Source organism: Cydia splendana, chromosome 1 (genome assembly GCF_910591565.1).
Source record: "Cydia splendana chromosome 1, ilCydSple1.2, whole genome shotgun sequence".
NCBI lineage: Eukaryota > Metazoa > Arthropoda > Insecta > Lepidoptera > Tortricidae > Cydia > Cydia splendana.
Genome location: NC_085960.1, coordinates 3,192,842 through 3,210,781, shown reverse-complemented (window position 1 = coordinate 3,210,781; position 17,940 = coordinate 3,192,842). Strand labels below are relative to the sequence as shown.

At 36.3% G+C, this 17,940-nt stretch overlaps 1 protein-coding gene across 2 annotated transcripts in view; it reads right to left on the bottom strand.

Moving 5' to 3' along the window:
• Positions 1-17,940, bottom strand: part of LOC134789698 (fibroblast growth factor 22) — a 373,859-nt gene that overhangs the window by 263,290 nt on the left and 92,629 nt on the right. The window lies entirely within an intron of this gene.

Genomic DNA, 17,940 nt, shown 5'->3' with positions numbered 1-17,940 from the left:
TTATGGAAAATTATTTTTACATATTTTAATTTATACTTATTATTCTTATTAACTATTATTACTTAGCTATGCCTCTACGTATGACATTTTTCTCTGCAGCTGACTGGTGGCAGACCCTCCAACGCGTTCGGTCCCTATAAGCTATAGCTCAATAAATTCAAAAAATAAAACGATGCGGCATGTCTGTGATTGATATGTACCTAGGGGCTGTCCATAAATTACGTCATCGATTTTTGACGATTTTGGACCCCCCCCCCCCTATAATCATCCAAAAATCATGCTTCAAATGACCCCATTTCCTCCTACTTCATGCTACCGTCATCCGATGTCCAGACCCCCCCCCCCCTAATTTGAAATGACGTAATTTATGAATAGCCCCCTACTTGACATCAAATTGTGTAAAAATATTATAAATTATAAATTGAAATAGATGATTTGTTATGAAAGGTGATTTTGCGCCGGTCGACTTTTCAAATAGTTATTGTTAACGATCTTTTGATATTTTGTGAAAGGGTAACAGCCCAAAATGTAAAAAAAAAAAACAAAAAGTTCTCCCGTGGCGGGAATTGAACCCAGGTCACAAGCGAACACTTTGCGTTGGGCCAAGCATACATAGATCTGCTTGCTAGATTAAGACCAAGATAACTCTGCAGAGATTTTCATAGTAGTCGATTAACAAAATATCTTTAATAATGTTAGTTATAAATTGAAATATATGTCCATCTATCCAGAGATAAATCTATCCTGTCATCCACTTTTATTCTATAAAAATGAACTACATTCATTTAACGTTTTTAGCAAATCAAGATAAAACAATTTAAAACATTGTTAACGATCTTCTGATATTTTGTGAAACGGAAAAGTAACGGAAAAAATAAAAATAATAATAAACAAAAAGTTCACCCTAGGTGGGATTCGAACCCGGGGTCACAATGCGTGCACACTTTATGCAACCATGTTCTAAACCTTATTACAAAAAGCATAAGGTCCACCGATGGATAGTTAAGAGTATTGCTGTTTGTACCTAAGCCGGTTTTCTGAAAGGAGAAACTCAGCGCAAAAAGTAAAAAAAAAAACGAAAAAGTTGACCGATGGCGGGAATAGAACCCAAGTCACAAGCGAACACTTTGTGCTAAGTCAAACATACCTAAGCTGCTAGCTAGATTCAGACCAGACATGCAAGTGTTATATTTTAAATGTCAAACAGCTATGAAATTATGACTTTAAAATAACACTTTGCAAGTCTTTGCTTTGAAAAACACTGCAGCGTTACCTTGGTCTTACTCTGCCACCCTAGTTAGTAAGCATGCTAAAAGCAGTTTTCCAGAATTATTAGTCGATTAATGTCTACAAGGAAAAATGACAAATTATAATAATGTAAAAAAAAAACCGCCCAAGTGCATGTCAGTATCGCGCACGAAGGGTTCCGTTACTCAAAAACCCTAAAAACGGGAAAAAATCACGTTTGTTGTATGGGAGCCCCATTTAAATATTTATTATAATCTGTTTTTAGTATTTGTTGTTATAGCGGCAACAGAAATACATCATATGTGAACATTTCAACTGCCTAGCTATCACGGTTCATGAGGTACAGCCTGGTGACAGACAGACGAACAGACAGTCTCAGATAACGGTTAAGTATACTATTCAGTTATATTAGTGTGACAGAGACATTGGGCGTTTCGTTCGCTACGGAGTGTAAACGATTTGCAACTTGGCTAAGCACCCAGCTTCCTCGCACATCTCTGGTGGAAACGCAGCCTAAACCTGTCATTTTAAGCATCGCCTTGGTTATATTGATTTAGAAAATACGATTCTCGACATTTTTTTTCGGACTATTCACAGTTAGACTTTTAGTTTCATTTTTGTACTTCGTTATTGATACTTTTAGTCTTTTAAATTTCTTGACAATAATAGGTATTTAGACATTTTAGGCGTTATCCGTTTTCCGTTCCACATAATATCAGGACACTGTTACGTCCGTTACCAATATTATACTTTTTAAGAGGAAAGGTGTCGAAAAAATATTAATCATTGAATATTATCGGCAATTCAAGGCAAATATTTTTTTTTATTTTAAAATATTGTAAACAATCTTCTGATATTTTGTGAAACGGAAAAGTAACGGAAAAAAATAAAAATAATAATAAACAAAAAGTTCACCCTAGGTGGGATTCGAACCCGGGGTCACAATGCGTGCACACTTTATGAAACCATGTTCTAAACCTTATTACAAAAAGCATAAGGTCCACCGATGGATAGTTAAGAGTATTGCTGTTTGTACCTAAGCCGGTTTTCTGAAAGGAGAAACTCAGCGCAAAAAGTAAAAAAAAAAAAACGAAAAAGTTGACCGATGGCGGGAATAGAACCCAAGTCACAAGCGAACACTTTGTGCTAAGTCAAACATACCTAAGCTGCTAGCTAGATTCAGACCAGACATGCAAGTGTTATATTTTAAATGTCAAACAGCTATGAAATTATGACTTTAAAATAACACTTTGCAAGTCTTTGCTTTGAAAAACACTGCAGCGTTACCTTGGTCTTACTCTGCCACCCTAGTTAGTAAGCATGCTAAAAGCAGTTTTCCAGAATTATTAGTCGATTAATGTCTATAAGGAAAAATGACAAATTATAATAATGTAAAAAAAAAACCGCCCAAGTGCATGTCAGTATCGCGCACGAAGGGTTCCGTTACTCAAAAACCCTAAAAACGGGAAAAAATCACGTTTGTTGTATGGGAGCCCCATTTAAATATTTATTATAATCTGTTTTTAGTATTTGTTGTTATAGCGGCAACAGAAATACATCATGTGTGAACATTTCAACTGCCTAGCTATCACGGTTCATGAGGTACAGCCTGGTGACAGACAGACGAACAGACAGTCTCAGATAACGGTTAAGTATACTATTCAGTTATATTAGTGTGACAGAGACATTGGGCGTTTCGTTCGCTACGGAGTGTAAACGATTTGCAACTTGGCTAAGCACCCAGCTTCCTCGCACATCTCTGGTGGAAACGCAGCCTAAACCTGTCATTTTAAGCATCGCCTTGGTTACATTGATTTAGAAAATACGATTCTCGACATTTTTTTTCGGACTATTCACAGTTAGACTTTTAGATTCATTTTTGTACTTCGTTATTGATACTTTTAGTCTTTTAAATTTCTTGACAATAATAGGTATTTAGACATTTTAGGCGTTATCCGTTTTCCGTTCCACATAATATCAGGACACTGTTACGTCCGTTACCAATATACTTTTTAAGAGGAAAGGTGTCGAAAAAATATTAATCATTGAATATTATCGGCAATTCAAGGCAAATATTTTTTTTTATTTTAAAATATTGTAAACAATCTTCTGATATTTTGTGAAACGGAAAAGTAACGGAAAAAAATAAAAATAATAATAAACAAAAAGTTCACCCTAGGTGGGATTCGAACCCGGGGTCACAATGCGTGCACACTTTATGAAACCATGTTCTAAACCTTATTACAAAAAGCATAAGGTCCACCGATGGATAGTTAAGAGTATTGCTGTTTCTACCTAAGCCGGTTGTCTGAAAGGAAAAATTCAGCGCAAAAAGTAAAAAAAAAAGGAAAAAATTCACCGATGGCGGGAATAGAACCCAAGTCACAAGCGAATACTTTGTGCTAAGTCAAACATACCTAAGCTGCTAGCTAGATTCAGACCAGACATGCAAGTGTTATATTTTAAATGTCAAACAGCTATGACATTATGACTTTAAAATAACACTTTGCAAGTCTTTGCTTTGAAAAACACTGCAACTAACGTTACCTTGGTCTTACTCTGCCACCCTAGTTAGTAAGCATGCTAAAAGCAGTTTTTCCGGAATTATTAGTCGATTAATGTCTATAAGGAAAAATTACGAATTATAATAATGTAAAAAAAAACCGCCCAAGTGCATGTCAGTATCGCGCACGAAGGGTTCCGTTACTCAAAAAACGGGAAAAAACACGTTTGTTGTATGGGAGCCCCATTTAAATATTTATTATAATCTGTTTTTAGTATTTGTTGTTATAGCGGCAACAGAAATACATCATGTGTGAAAATTTCAACTGCCTAGCTATCACGGTTCATGAGGTACAGCCTGGTGACAGACAGACGAACAGACAGTCTCAGATAACGCGGTTAAGTATACTATTCAGTTATATTAGTGTGACAGAGACATTGGGCGTTTCGTTCGCTACGGAGTGTAAACGATTTGCAACTTGGCTAAGCACCCAGCTTCCTCGCACACCTCTGGTGGAAACGCAGCCTAAACCTGAGATGTTAAGACATCGCATTGGTTACATTGATTTAGAAAATACAATTCTCGACATTTTTTTTCGGACTATTCACAGTTAGACTTAGTTTCATTTTTGTACTTCGTTATTGATACTTTTAGTCTTTTAAATTTTTTGGCAATAATAGGTATTTAGACATTTTAGACGTTATTATTTTTAGTCATTTTTCCTTACGACAATAGTCGCCTAATTCGTTTTCCGTTCCACATATTAATATCAGGACACTGTTATGTCCGTTACCAATATATTTTTTAAGAGGAAAGGTGACGAAAAAATATTAAGCCTTGAATATTATCGGCAATACAAGGCAATTTTTTTTTTAATTTTAAAATATTGTTAACAATCTTCTGATATTTTGTGAAACGGAAAAGTAACGGAAAAAAATAAAAATATAAATAAACAAAAAGTTCGCCCTAGGTGGGATTCGAACCCGGGGTCACAATGCGTGCACACTTTATGCAACCATGTTCTAAACCTTATTACAAAAAGCATAAGGTCCACCGATGGATAGTTAAGAGTATTGCTGTTTGTACCTAAGCCAATACTGCTACCGGCTGTGGTGCCGGTAGACAGGTAGAATAACGTTTTTCGATTTTGTGATGTTGGCTGTAGTAGACCCTCAGATATCATTCGCGCGCCAAAAGTCTAGCTGTAAATTACATTACGACTGTTACGAGTAATAAAAGCCCGATATAAGTCGGTCATAAAATAAAAAAATAAATTGTTTATTTCCGAAAAATATTTCTTGGATACAGTATAACAAAGCATACTAAAGCTACTTATTGTGTACCTACTTAACTGACGGAAGGGGCGCAGCTATACGTTATAGTTATCGACAGTGATATCAGCATTTCACTTCTACTCTACGTATTGTTTACGTATTAAGCGTCGGGCGATACGTATTAATTATGTGAAACTAGACGAGTTTATTTTCGAATAGAGATTGAAATAAATCTAATTATTTTACTACAAATAGGTGTACCTAAGTATAGTATGTCAAAGGACTGTCTAATTTCAAACATAGACAGAGAGAATCATAGTATCTAAAGATCTTACACTAGTGCTTAGCATCCAAAAGCAAAATATAGTTTTATTGTTCTTATTTACTGAAAAATTGGTTTGAGCTACCATATCCATACTTTTTGAATATAATATAATTTAATATTTAATATTATAAAAGGAACTCTATCTGTATGTCTGTTACCTCTTCTCGCTTAAATCGCTGAACCGATTTAGATGAAATTTGGTATTTAGATTGTCCGAGTCCCGAGGAAGGACATAGGATAGTTTTTAACCCATAAATCATCCCTGATAGAGGTGAAATTTTGTATGGGGACTTAACAACAACTGCATAACAAACTTTGTCAATAGGAACTATACCTACCGCCCGCGAGGTGTAGCACCGGCGCTGGTGTACGATTTAGTTGAAATTTGGTATAGAGATAGTTTGAGTCCCGGGGAAGGAGAATGGATAGGTTTCATTCAATAAATCACCCTTTAAGGGGGTGAAAAGGGGCGTCGAAGTTTGTATGGGGAATCAACAAAACGCAGTATGGATAAAATAATAGCTACCTAAATTACTAATTCCACGCAAACGAAGTCGCGGGCAAAAGCTAGTAAATTATGAATTGAAATAGATGTCTTAAACTAAACAAAAAGTAACCACGCCCTCTAATTGCTGCCGAGGCCACAATCGACCATCGGAAATCCATGGTACAGTCAACGGTAAAAATATGGGTGTAGACAACTTACACAAAAATATGTCCCATAGTTCTTAATTCACTGACATAAGAGTTATGGGACATATTCTTGAAATGATTTGTACACCCATATTTTTACCGTTGACTGTACACCCGCCCTTTCGAAATTGCTCGGCAATGGTTTAATGTAATAAAAAGCGATATAAGCTATAAGCGCTTAGTAAAAAAAATATGTATACCTACTAGTCACGGTACTAAATTTATTAATAGGGTATGAAGCGTATTACTTAATTCTACTACTTTTTCTTCTTCATTTGACATGCCCTAACGGAAGTCGGCGACCGCCTTTGCAATCTCTCTCCTGCTCTTAGCCATTCTTACCAGTGTGGCTGCGTTATCCATGTTCGTCCACTTTTTTACGTTGTCAAGCCAGGTGACCCTCCTTCTTCCCCTTCCTCTCTTGCCATCAATTTTTCCTTCCAATGTTAGTTGTATTCTACTACTTAACTAGTGACAGTAGTGACCATATATATTAGATTCCCGGAGAAAAAGAAAACTTCTATTTTAAAAAATCAGTTCGCGTGTGATATGCCTCAGAAGTGTGAAAAAGTGCCGAGCGAGAGCGGGGCAGCCTTTTTAAAAGTTGACACAGTAATATATATTAACATGAAAGGTATTGAAATCTGTAATTTTATAGTTTGGTAAACAAGTAATTGTCAGTAAAAAACTGTTACGAAAAAGAGAGTACTGAGCTATAACCGCGAAAATAAAAAGTTCGCAAATGGCGGGGATCTTTCTCTTTTACTCCAATGAAGGCATATAATTTTTCATTGCAGTAAAAGCGAAAGATCCCCGCAATTTGCGAATTTCGGTTTTTGCGATAGCCTCTCTGTTCTTTCTGCTTAAAATGCTCCACTGAAAAACGACTCTTCCCAAACTATAGATTAAGTACAGGTAAGTAGTTTACCTAGTTTATTTAAAATTAGCAAATACCTAAGTTAACAATGTAACGTTATATCTGGTATGGTCTGGCAAACCAAATTTGTTAGAAGAAAAGGCAGCAAATTGAAAAAAAATTGGCGGGAAAATTCTATCTCCCATATGAAATTTGAATTTCGCAACTAAATGCTTGGTTTGCCAGGCGATATTAGATATGTACCTGTATTTGGATACATGTGGCCACTACATGTGTATAAGTGGGTGAATCAACTTGTTTTACCACTTATTGCCATAGTTATGGTTTTCTGAACTACAAAACAATGGGTACTCATCCCTTTCTTTTGGGTGCTAGTATCAGCGTAACACTACAAAGACTCTTTCTGAAAGATTATTTGTCTAAAGTGTAATTCTATGGAACTTGCTAACTACTTATGTAAACAAAAGTCACAAGTAAGTTCATCATTCAGAGACAATTTCAATATGTTTACGTAGTTGTATGTTTACATAGTTAGCAAGTTCCATAGAATGACACTTTATGTTTGATATGAGACAGTCCCTGGACACAATAGGGCTTATTACACTTATCCTGCCTTCAGACGGCTAACGATGAGCCGCGACGTCGGCCCCGATATCGGGCAAGGATCGTTTTACGTTTCATGTGGTTTCATGAAATATTGTCACATCGTTCACAATATTTCTTGGTGTAAAAAATAGTTCAACTACAAAAATATCAACCATGATTGCCAATTCGAGACAAAGTATATGTTACATGTCAAATATTGTTGACGATGCTCTTATATTTCGTGAAATGCAAAACGATCTTGCTCGGGCGCACCGTCGGCCACGATCGTATTAAGGCCCGACGGTGTGGAAGTGTAATAAGCGCTTATAATGTACATAACGTCAAGGAATAGTTGATCCACCCATTTTTTTTTACTAGTTGTGACGTGGCTTCGCCAGTCTCCTTTGTGTCTTTTGAGAGTGTGTGGTACATGTATGGTAACGAATATTGTCAGCTAGAGGTCGGTTCTGTAACTTCCAACAACTTCTGTAAACAGGATTGACGTCCGTACAAACATAGCTAACGTAATGTTACATTTTAAGTAAAAATTAAGGATGACTCACGCTAGACCGCGCGGGATCCGAGCCGAGGCGTTCGACACGTAATTTTCTATGACGGCTGATCGGTGTTCACGTGGTGCTTTCCATATAAAACGAAGCGCTGGAGCTCCGGCTCGGTCTCAGCCCTGTCTAATAGCGTGAGTCATCCTTTATGGTGATCTCCTTAATAGAAATAGAAGGGCTAAATCTATCCTCTCACAAGTGTAACAGGATAATTTCTGCTGTGAGAGACAGCTCTTAGTAGCAAGTTAGCAGAAAGTATCCGGTAGCAGAAAAGGTATAATCCTTAGCCAGAAGATTCCTCCGACGATCTCACTCCTCACATTTTTTTTAGACAGAATAGCATAATCTAGTTATTTATTTGTGACTATATCCTAGAGCCTCAGCGCCCGTTTTTGTACCCGTTTACTATCTGTGAATTATGTAGAATATTGTAAAATATAGGTAGTAGGCAATATAAACTGACTACCTGATAATTATATATTTTTTTTTATAATCAGGCAGACCACTAAGCTTATAATGTTTAACGTAGGTATTTTTAGACACTCGCGCGACTTGTAGGTACCTTTACAAACACCACCACCAGACCAGTACAAACGGCAAATATAAATTTACGCTTTTCCTACTGACATATTGGTTTGCCAAACTACAATTATAATGTACCATAATTGGAATATGCTTAGGTATCGACTGCAATGTATTATTAGTTACTGCAATAAAGAATTTGTAAGTATTTCCAGTTCGATTGTCAAAGCCTCCATTAGTAGTACCTAGGTGATCATAGGTCCTAGAACCGGGTCATCCGGGGGCTTACGATAACTTGCTTACTCGTCAAGATATGACGAGTAATTATTGTATTTTAAATTGTTAAAAGATTTTTATAGTACTTATTGTTGTGTTGCTATAACTTTGTTAGTGGATTTGTTTAAAATTGCTGTTAAATGTTATAAAATTTGGTAAATAAAGTAATTTAACAATTTTTAAAGTTGTTTTACTTAATGATTAACAGGATGCCTTTAGTTTTTAGGGTAATCAAACTATTTATTATATTAATTTAACCGTACAAAGAATAGTTTTATTACCCTAATCAACCATGAACAGAATTAAAATCTCCCTAAAAAATTACCCTAGTGCAAGTTATTTTGACATATTTCGCTAGATGGCGTAGTGTCTCAACGCTGAGTGTATACTCTATCTCAGTATATATAAGTTACTCTATGATGACGTCTTCGTCTTCATATAATGTCGTTCTTTAAATTTAGTCTAAACTCAAAATTAATCAAAAATACATAAAATAGATACAAACAAAAAGCAGGGATGATAAAATTAATACCTTAAAGCCTAAAGGGACTAAAACTAAAATACTACTAAATATAAAATACCTCCCCCAAATTCATGGAATGGAATGGATGAAGATCGGAACGTGAAAAGAGCATACCTGGGCCGTCCAGCAGGAAGACGTCCTATCGAACGCCCCAGATATCGCTGGTGCGATATGGTGGCGGCGGACCTGCGCGAACTTCGAGTCAACAATTGGCGAGAGGTCGCACAGGACCGAGGAAAGTGGCGCTGTCTTGTGTCGGAGGCCAAGTCTCATTTTGGGTCGCTGAGCCAACGGAGTTAGTTATTTTACTTTATTAGGTACATTTGCACATTATGGCTTAAATCTAGCACGAAATCCAAAACAAGTGTACACAGCATGTTTTACAATTGAGCGGAAATATTACAAACTAATTAACACCATATTATAGCTACAGTGAAAAATATCAGAGAATAAATAACTATCTAAACATTACAATATAACGAGTAACGATCACTGAGACAAACTTAGAGGATTAAGGCAGATGTCATAAGTTAAGTGGGAGAAGAGGACGCCAGCCAAGCACTTCCTAAACCTAGCCATGTGAGGGTCAAAAATATCAATATCAGTGCCCCTACCAGTGGCGGCGCGTCCACAAAAGCCGATTCTCACCGGCTTGCCTGTTTTTGGAAATTTGAGCAGAGTTGTAAAGGAAATATGTAAGCAAAATTAGCCCCGGCTTGCCTATGGATATTTTTGACGCGCCGCCACTGGCCCTACCGCGATGATCACCGGCTATTAAATCGTTATGGGTCAATTTCACCAAACGAGCATTTTTGTCTAATTCCCATGGAATTTTGAAATACCAACATTACACAAAAAAAATTATGCTGATAATTTGATAAAAAATATAATAAACATTAATTTTGTTATGGGGTAAAAATATTCATAAAACTATGAAAGTTATTTCAATTTAAAATTTTAATCAGGGCACGGGAATTAATGTGTCCATGGGAATTAGATTTTACTAGCACGGAAATTAGAACATGGCACAGGAATTGTTTTCTTAACTTATTTTGGTAGTTAAAACTATTATTTATGTATATTTTAATCTACAATAATATACTGCAACCATACTGAAATGGCATCGAACATATTTACCTTCTTTAATTTTAGTTTCGGACGACAAATCTACGAAAGTATGATACACTAAAAACTACATATTTGACTAATCGTTTCCTTTATTTTAATGGCAACTAATCTCTCTTTCTTAGTAAAATGTACATATTTCAAAACAATACTTTGAGTAGTTGCGTAAACTTGTCCGCCTTACATACAAAACTATTCATTAAAAAGTGTAATTATGTATCTGCATGTAGATAGGTACAAGGTGTATGATCTGGTATATGGCCGTATAGGGAATGATACTAAGAAATAAATAGGGGCACAGTGAGAAGAAGTTATTGTGTAAGTTAATCTGAAGAAATCGAATATGCTGCCTTCATAAATTCATAACACAAAAAATTCTTTGACCACATATGAGGTAAGGTGGGGTAAGACTATCACCGGGGTAAGACTATTACTTGTATGGAATCCTCATACTGTTAGTCTTGCCCCAATCAAAATAAACTTGTATATCTACGGGGTGTCCCTGCCCTCCGGGAAAATCTTCAAAGTGTAGGTTGGTTAAGTAATTTTTCAAAAATATCATAATCTTCCTAGAAAAAAACTTCAGGTAGGTAGTTTTTTTTAGAAACATTGTAACCTAACCTAACCTAACCTTAAGTTATTGGAGATGGTAATTGAAGGAACATGAAGATAATAGTTCTTAAAAACATATAAAAAAGTTGCAACTCGCACATCCTACTAGTTTTTTTTCATAAAGACCGAACCATAAGTTTTCGCAGGATTTTGAAATCCACCCCACAACGTTCTCAAAAAAAACTTTTCGGTCGTTCATGGAGGATTCTTTTTCTACTATCGCGGGGACCCGGACAAGCTCGGTGTCCGTTTGGAAGAGCCTAAACTCCAGGTACTTATTTTGGCGCATGTCGCATACATTTCTCTCTGCAATAGCATCTTTATGTTACGACATTCGGTAAAAAAAAAGTGTCGTTGGAAAATACTTGCCAACGGACACCGGGCTTAAACGGGTCAAGGGTCCTCGCGATAATGGCATAAGTATCGATATCGATAGCAATATTGTCAGATTCATCAATCGGTACCCAAACCGGCATTTTGCTGCACACAACAAAAATAACAATGAAAAAACAAACTAATTACAGTCCGTGAGATCTTAGAAGAACCTTCGGGTCTCGGCTATAATCGGACGTAATCGTGTAATAGAAAATTACAGTTTCAATTACATACTTTGGTTGACGAATTAGTGGCAGTCCAACACCCAAAGAGTGCAGTCGTTTTTCTCGTCTTGAACTATATAGAGCAGTTAATACCACCATAATATATTCGTTATTATTTCATTAGATATTTAAAAAAAATGATTTTAATGGAGGCACGTTTCAAAAAGGGTATATCTGTAAATAGTCAATCGCGTGAAATTGTATATAATGTATATAAATATTTTGCGAAGGAAGCGGCAACTTTTAAGAAGAGCGATAATTGTAAATATTTTAATAAACTTCAAGACCGGGTGATAGAAGCAACAGGCATTTCAAGAAGTACTTTAAAAAGAATTTTAAACGAAGCCAACCAAAAATCTCCATCTGTGCCTTTTGAACGCCACAGAGAAAGAGACCGAAAAAAGATTATTTATTAAATTTAGATAGTTTTGATTACGACGTAATCAGGAGAATGGTATATGACTTTCATTATAGATTCAAAGAACTCCCTAATTTGAAAAATTTGCGATTGAAATTAATAGAAGCGATAAATTTCAAGGGTTACGTTCACGCTACGAAAAATTTTACGAAAATTGGGATTTCGGTATTGCAAAACCAAAGATAACAGAAAAACTTTAATGGAAAAACATGATGTGCGACTTAAAAGGACACAATTTTTATCTAAAATAAAAAAACGTAGAGAAGAAGGAAAAGAAATAGTGTATATGGATGAATCGTACATACACACCTCGCACGTTAATGGCAAAGGCTGGTCAGACTCTAGCAACGCAGGGATTAAAAAACCAATTTCCAAAGGTTTTATACCTGGTGCGTTGCTTATGTACAAATCTACGTACGGACACAACGGGAGATTATCATAAGGAGATGAACAGCGAAAACTACGAGAAATGGCTTAATAATCAGCTCATTCCAAATTTGCCGCAAAACTCCGTGCTAGTAGTTGATAATGCCCCATATCACAACAAACATACCGAAAAGATGCCAAATTCTAATACCCGGAAACAAGATATGATAGATTGGTTGAAAACTCGCAACATTCCAGTAAACACCCGACTAAACAAACCCGATATTTACGAAATTATCTCAAAACACAAACCAGAACATATTCAATATTCAAAATAATGGCTGAACATGGTCATTCTGTTCTGCGGTTACCTCCGTATCACCCAGATTTTAACCCTATCGAAAATATATGGGCTCAAATAAAACAATATGTAGCCCAGCGTAATGTTGATATGAACATGACAAGCATCAGGAATCTTCTCCAAGAAAAGGTTAATATGATCGGTCCGGAAAACTGGCGAAAAGTTTGTCAGCACGCAGTTAAATGTGAAGAAAGTTTCCGTAAATACGAAAATAGAATTGATAACTACAGTGACCAATTTATAATTGATACACATGACTCCGGTAGTGATAATGACAGGCTCACACCATAGCATTAAAAATGGTAATATTAACGCAATTTTCTAATCTTGAAGTTTTACTTTTATATTATAAATTCAAATCTACTTCTCCTTCTTCTTGGTCGTGACCTCATGACTGAGGGACGTGACTTTATTGGGCTATTCTTTCTGTCACTGCTCTCCAGGCCGTTCGATCTTCAGCCATTTGTATAGTTGCCTGGAGTGAAGTCCTGGTAACGTCTTGGACCACATCTGTCCATCTTCTGGGTGCACGCCCTCTACTCATTCGTCCTTCGACACTACCAATAATAATACGTCTTTTAATGCGTGTGCGTGCCACGTCTGATTGTATGATCGAAGAAAATCCAATATGCGATAGGTATTCTCAGCTCTATATAATTTCTTCCAGAAGCGATACATGGTGAGATGACATTCTGTTTTCAAATTTACCTCCGGTCGAAATTCAAATTCTAATTCCATTTTATTTAAATTATGACAATAAGTCTAATCGCAATATAGTTATCTAGCGAAATTTAATTTAAGTGCCTTTAGATTAGGGTTTATTTTATGTTGATGCTAATTGTACACTTAACTTTTTACGATAACTTCCAAAAGTTTTATCAGCTATTAAGAAAGCAGAACAGCAGTATCACCTTCGTACGTTACCGCCGATAACCGAAGTCTTTTTAGGGTTCCGTACCCAAAGGGTAAAACGGGACCCTATTACTAAGACTTCGCTGTCCGTCCGTCCGTCCGTCCATCCGTCCGTCCGTCCGTCCGTCCGTCCGTCTGTCACCAGGCTGTATCTCACGAACCGTGATAGCTAGACAGTTGAAATTTTCACAGATGATGTATTTCTGTTGCCGCTATAACAACAAATACTAAAAACAGAATAAAATAAAGATTTAAATGGGGCTCCCATACAACAAACGTGATTTTTGACCAAAGTTAAGCAACGTCGGGAGTGGTCAGTATTTGGATGGGTGACCGTTTTTTTTTTGCTTTTTTTTGTTTTTTTTTTTTGCATTATGGTACGGAACCCTTCGTGCGCGAGTCCGACTCGCACTTGCCCGGTTTTTTCTAAATTACGAAGGCTCTTCTAAGATCTCACGGACTGTAATAAAAAAATAAGTTAAGGCAATATACTTGCTTGCTTAAATACCTACAGATTTAAAATTACGATTATTATTTACTAACCATTAAACTATTAATGATGATTGGTCCAAGGCAATGGCGCGGGATAGGATTTGAGGATGCGACTGGAAAGAAAAGGATGAAACTATTTTTTATTAACAATAGACAATAATAGAGCATAACATTTTGAGAAATGTACCTACACATGTCCTCTTAAAATTACATTAATGCATCAATTACTTATACAATAATCTAGATTCTATACTGCAAAACGTAATTCAAGACCAAACAAGTGCGAGACGGACTCGCACACGAAGGGTTCCGTACCATTATATTATCTATAAAAACGGTCACCCATCCAAGTACTGACCCCGCCCGACGTTGCTTAACGTCGGTCAAAAATCACGTTTGTTGTATGGGAGCCCCACTTAAATCTTTATTTTATTCTGTTTTTAGTACATATTTGTTGTTATAGCGGCAACAGAAATACATCATCTGTGAAAATTTCAGCTGTCTAGCTATCACAGATCACGAGATACAGCCTGGTGACAGACGGACGGACGGACGGACAGCGGAGTCTTAGTAATAGGGTCCCGTTTTACCCTTTGGGTACGGAACCCTAAAAAATTAAGAAAATGTTGCCACTGCAATAATTTGATTGTAAAATAATAAATTCCTGTTGATAAATAATCACGCTAAGATAATTCATTAATTTTACTCCTACGATTTAAAAAAGTACTTTTATTTACTTATTTTTACATAAATACAAGACGCGCTAGTAAAAAGTGGCAACATTTTCTTACTTTTTTTGGTCTTGAATTACGTTTTGCAGTATAGTAAGTTCTAAAAACTATTTTTAATAATATATCACGATTGCTATCTATTAGAAAGTTGGATGGTAATGAAAACAAAAGTTAATATTACATACTATACTTTTTTTTAAACGTAAACATTTTCAATAAATATATCCTATGGATAGCTATATACACATACCTACTCATCTGCAAGTCTGTGTATATGTAATATTCTCCAAAAACACGGAACTTGGTAGACGAATGTCTCGTAAAAAATTGGGTTACTGGATTTGTTCTCTAAAGAACTCTCCTCTCATCTGACATCAGTTGGATCCTATGAACAATAATATTTTAGCACTACTTTACGCTTGAAGCCGGCTTCTGTCGTATATCGTATTTTGAACTCTCAAAATACGATAACAGCCCTGTAAAAAATTAAGTTCCATAGGTACTCCAGTGCTATTTGCACTCCAATTGATTGGTGCGATTTACAACTAAGCGCATATCGTAACTTGTCGTGTGACAGTATTTTTATGACGCCATTTTTGGACGAGCTGGTCAATAATTTGGCAGCATCAGTGATGTTCCTAGTCACGTGATGACCTTTTGTTTTAATTTCCCCTGCTCTTGCCAATGTCTGCGATCCGTATGTAAAGTATTATTTTGGTTAGGCATTGCTTTAAGTGAAACGTCATACGCGATTATAGACCGCGGGCCAGGAGCAAATATCGTCAGTCATCGCCTCCCGCTTGATACTTTGTCAGATGATAGTTTAGATGCTATCATGAATTAAAAAAATAGTCAGCTGGTTGTATCGCGGTGGAAAGAGCGTCAGTTACGTGCATAACCATGTAAAAAATACGCGCCTACCATTTATGTCCGCAAATCCGTAAGGCGTTTATTGAAATGCCTGATGAAATCCTACATGTAAAGTTTCATGATTTAGTTATTGGGCATTTTCACTTAACTGTGCGCCTTTAACGGCCGGTTAGCAATCGTTACAAAACTGACGGTCAATGTCAAATCCCATAGGTACATTTCGTCAGGAATGTAACGGTTAGACATTACTGAAATCGCGCTTTAAAGTAAAAGTTAAATGAAAATGCCCTATTACTATAATAAAAAGGGACAGCGCTTATTTTTTACATGTTTATGCAAGTAGCTGACGGTCTTTCCACCGCTATACAACAGGCTGACGGTTTTATTTATTTATAATAACATTTAACTATCTTATGACAAATTTATTTTATTTTTTTACATGTTTCGGTGGCTACCATTCCTCAACCCACCAACGGAGCGCCAGCTGACGTCCATGAGGGATCATCATACATAGCCGTTAATATACGAGTTATCGCTCGGGAGGCGGTGGGTCATGGAAATCTGTTCGTGGCTCGCGGTCCATTATATGACCACAACTGCGATCACGTAAAAAGTCAAATATCTCTGTGTCTATTTTGTTTTACACCTATATGCATATGCAATTACCGGCTTCAAAAAATTTCAAGCGTAAAATAGTTCTGAAATATTATTGTTCATAGGATCCAACTGATGCCAGATGAGAGTTCTTTAGAGAAGAAATCCTGCAAGTCCTGCAACCAGATCAGATTAGAGCAGTTCTTTAGAGAAGAAATCCTGCAACCCAATTTTTGACGAGACATTCGTCTACCATGTTCCGTTTTTTGGACAATATTACATATACACAGACTTGCAGATTAGTATATGTATATAGCTATCCATAGGATATATTTATTGAAAATGTTTTCGTTTAAATAAGTATAGTAAGTATGTAATATTGACTTTTTTGTTTATTACCATCCGAAATCCTGCAACCCAATTTTGGACGAGACATTCGTCTACCAAGTTCCGTTTTTTGGACAATATTACATATACACAGACTTGCAGATAAGTATATGTATATAGCTATCCATAGGATATATTTATTGAAAATGTTTTCGTTTAAATAAGTATAGTATGTAAGGTTTACTCGGGTAATGCCGAATGTCGAAAACTGTCGGATAATTCCGAAAAGAGACTTTTATTATGATGGAATTAAGGGTGATTTTCATCTGAATTTCGGAATTATCCGACATTCGGTAATACCCGAATACACCTTAATATTAACTTTTTTTTTATTACCATCCAACTTTCTAATAGATAGCAGTCGTGATATATTATTAAAAATTGTTTTTAGAACTTACTAGAATCTAGATTATTGTATAAGTAATTGATGCATTATTGTAATTTTAAGAGGACATGTGTAGGTACATTTCTCAAAATTTTATGCTCTATTATTGTCTATTTTTCATAAAAAATAGTTTCATCTTTTTCTTTCCAGTCGTATCCTCATTGCCGAGGGACTCCTATCCCGCCCCGTTGCCTTGGATCAATCATCATCAATAGTTTAATTGTTAGTAAATAATAATCGTCATTTTAAATCTGTATTTAAGCAAGCAAGTATATTGCCTTAACTTATTTTTTTATTAATTAGTTTGTTTCGTCATTGTTATTTTTCTTGTGTGTGTGCAGCAAAATGCCGGTTTGGGTACCGATTGATGGATCTGACAATATTGCCATCGATATCGATACTTATGCCATTATCGCGAGGACCCTTGACCCGTTTAAGTCCGGTGTCCGTTGGCAAGTATTTTCCACCTACACTTTTTTTACCGAATGTCGTAACATAAAGATGCTATTGCAGAGAAAAATCCGAATGTATGCGACATTCGCGAAAATAAGTAGCACCTGGAGTAGGCTCTTCCAAACGGACACCGAGCTTGTCCGGGTCCCCGCGATAGTAGAAAAAGAATCCTCCATGAACGTCCGAAAAGTTTTTTTCGAGAACGTTGTGACACTTGTGACCCCGGCGGTGTTAGCCCTGCCGCCG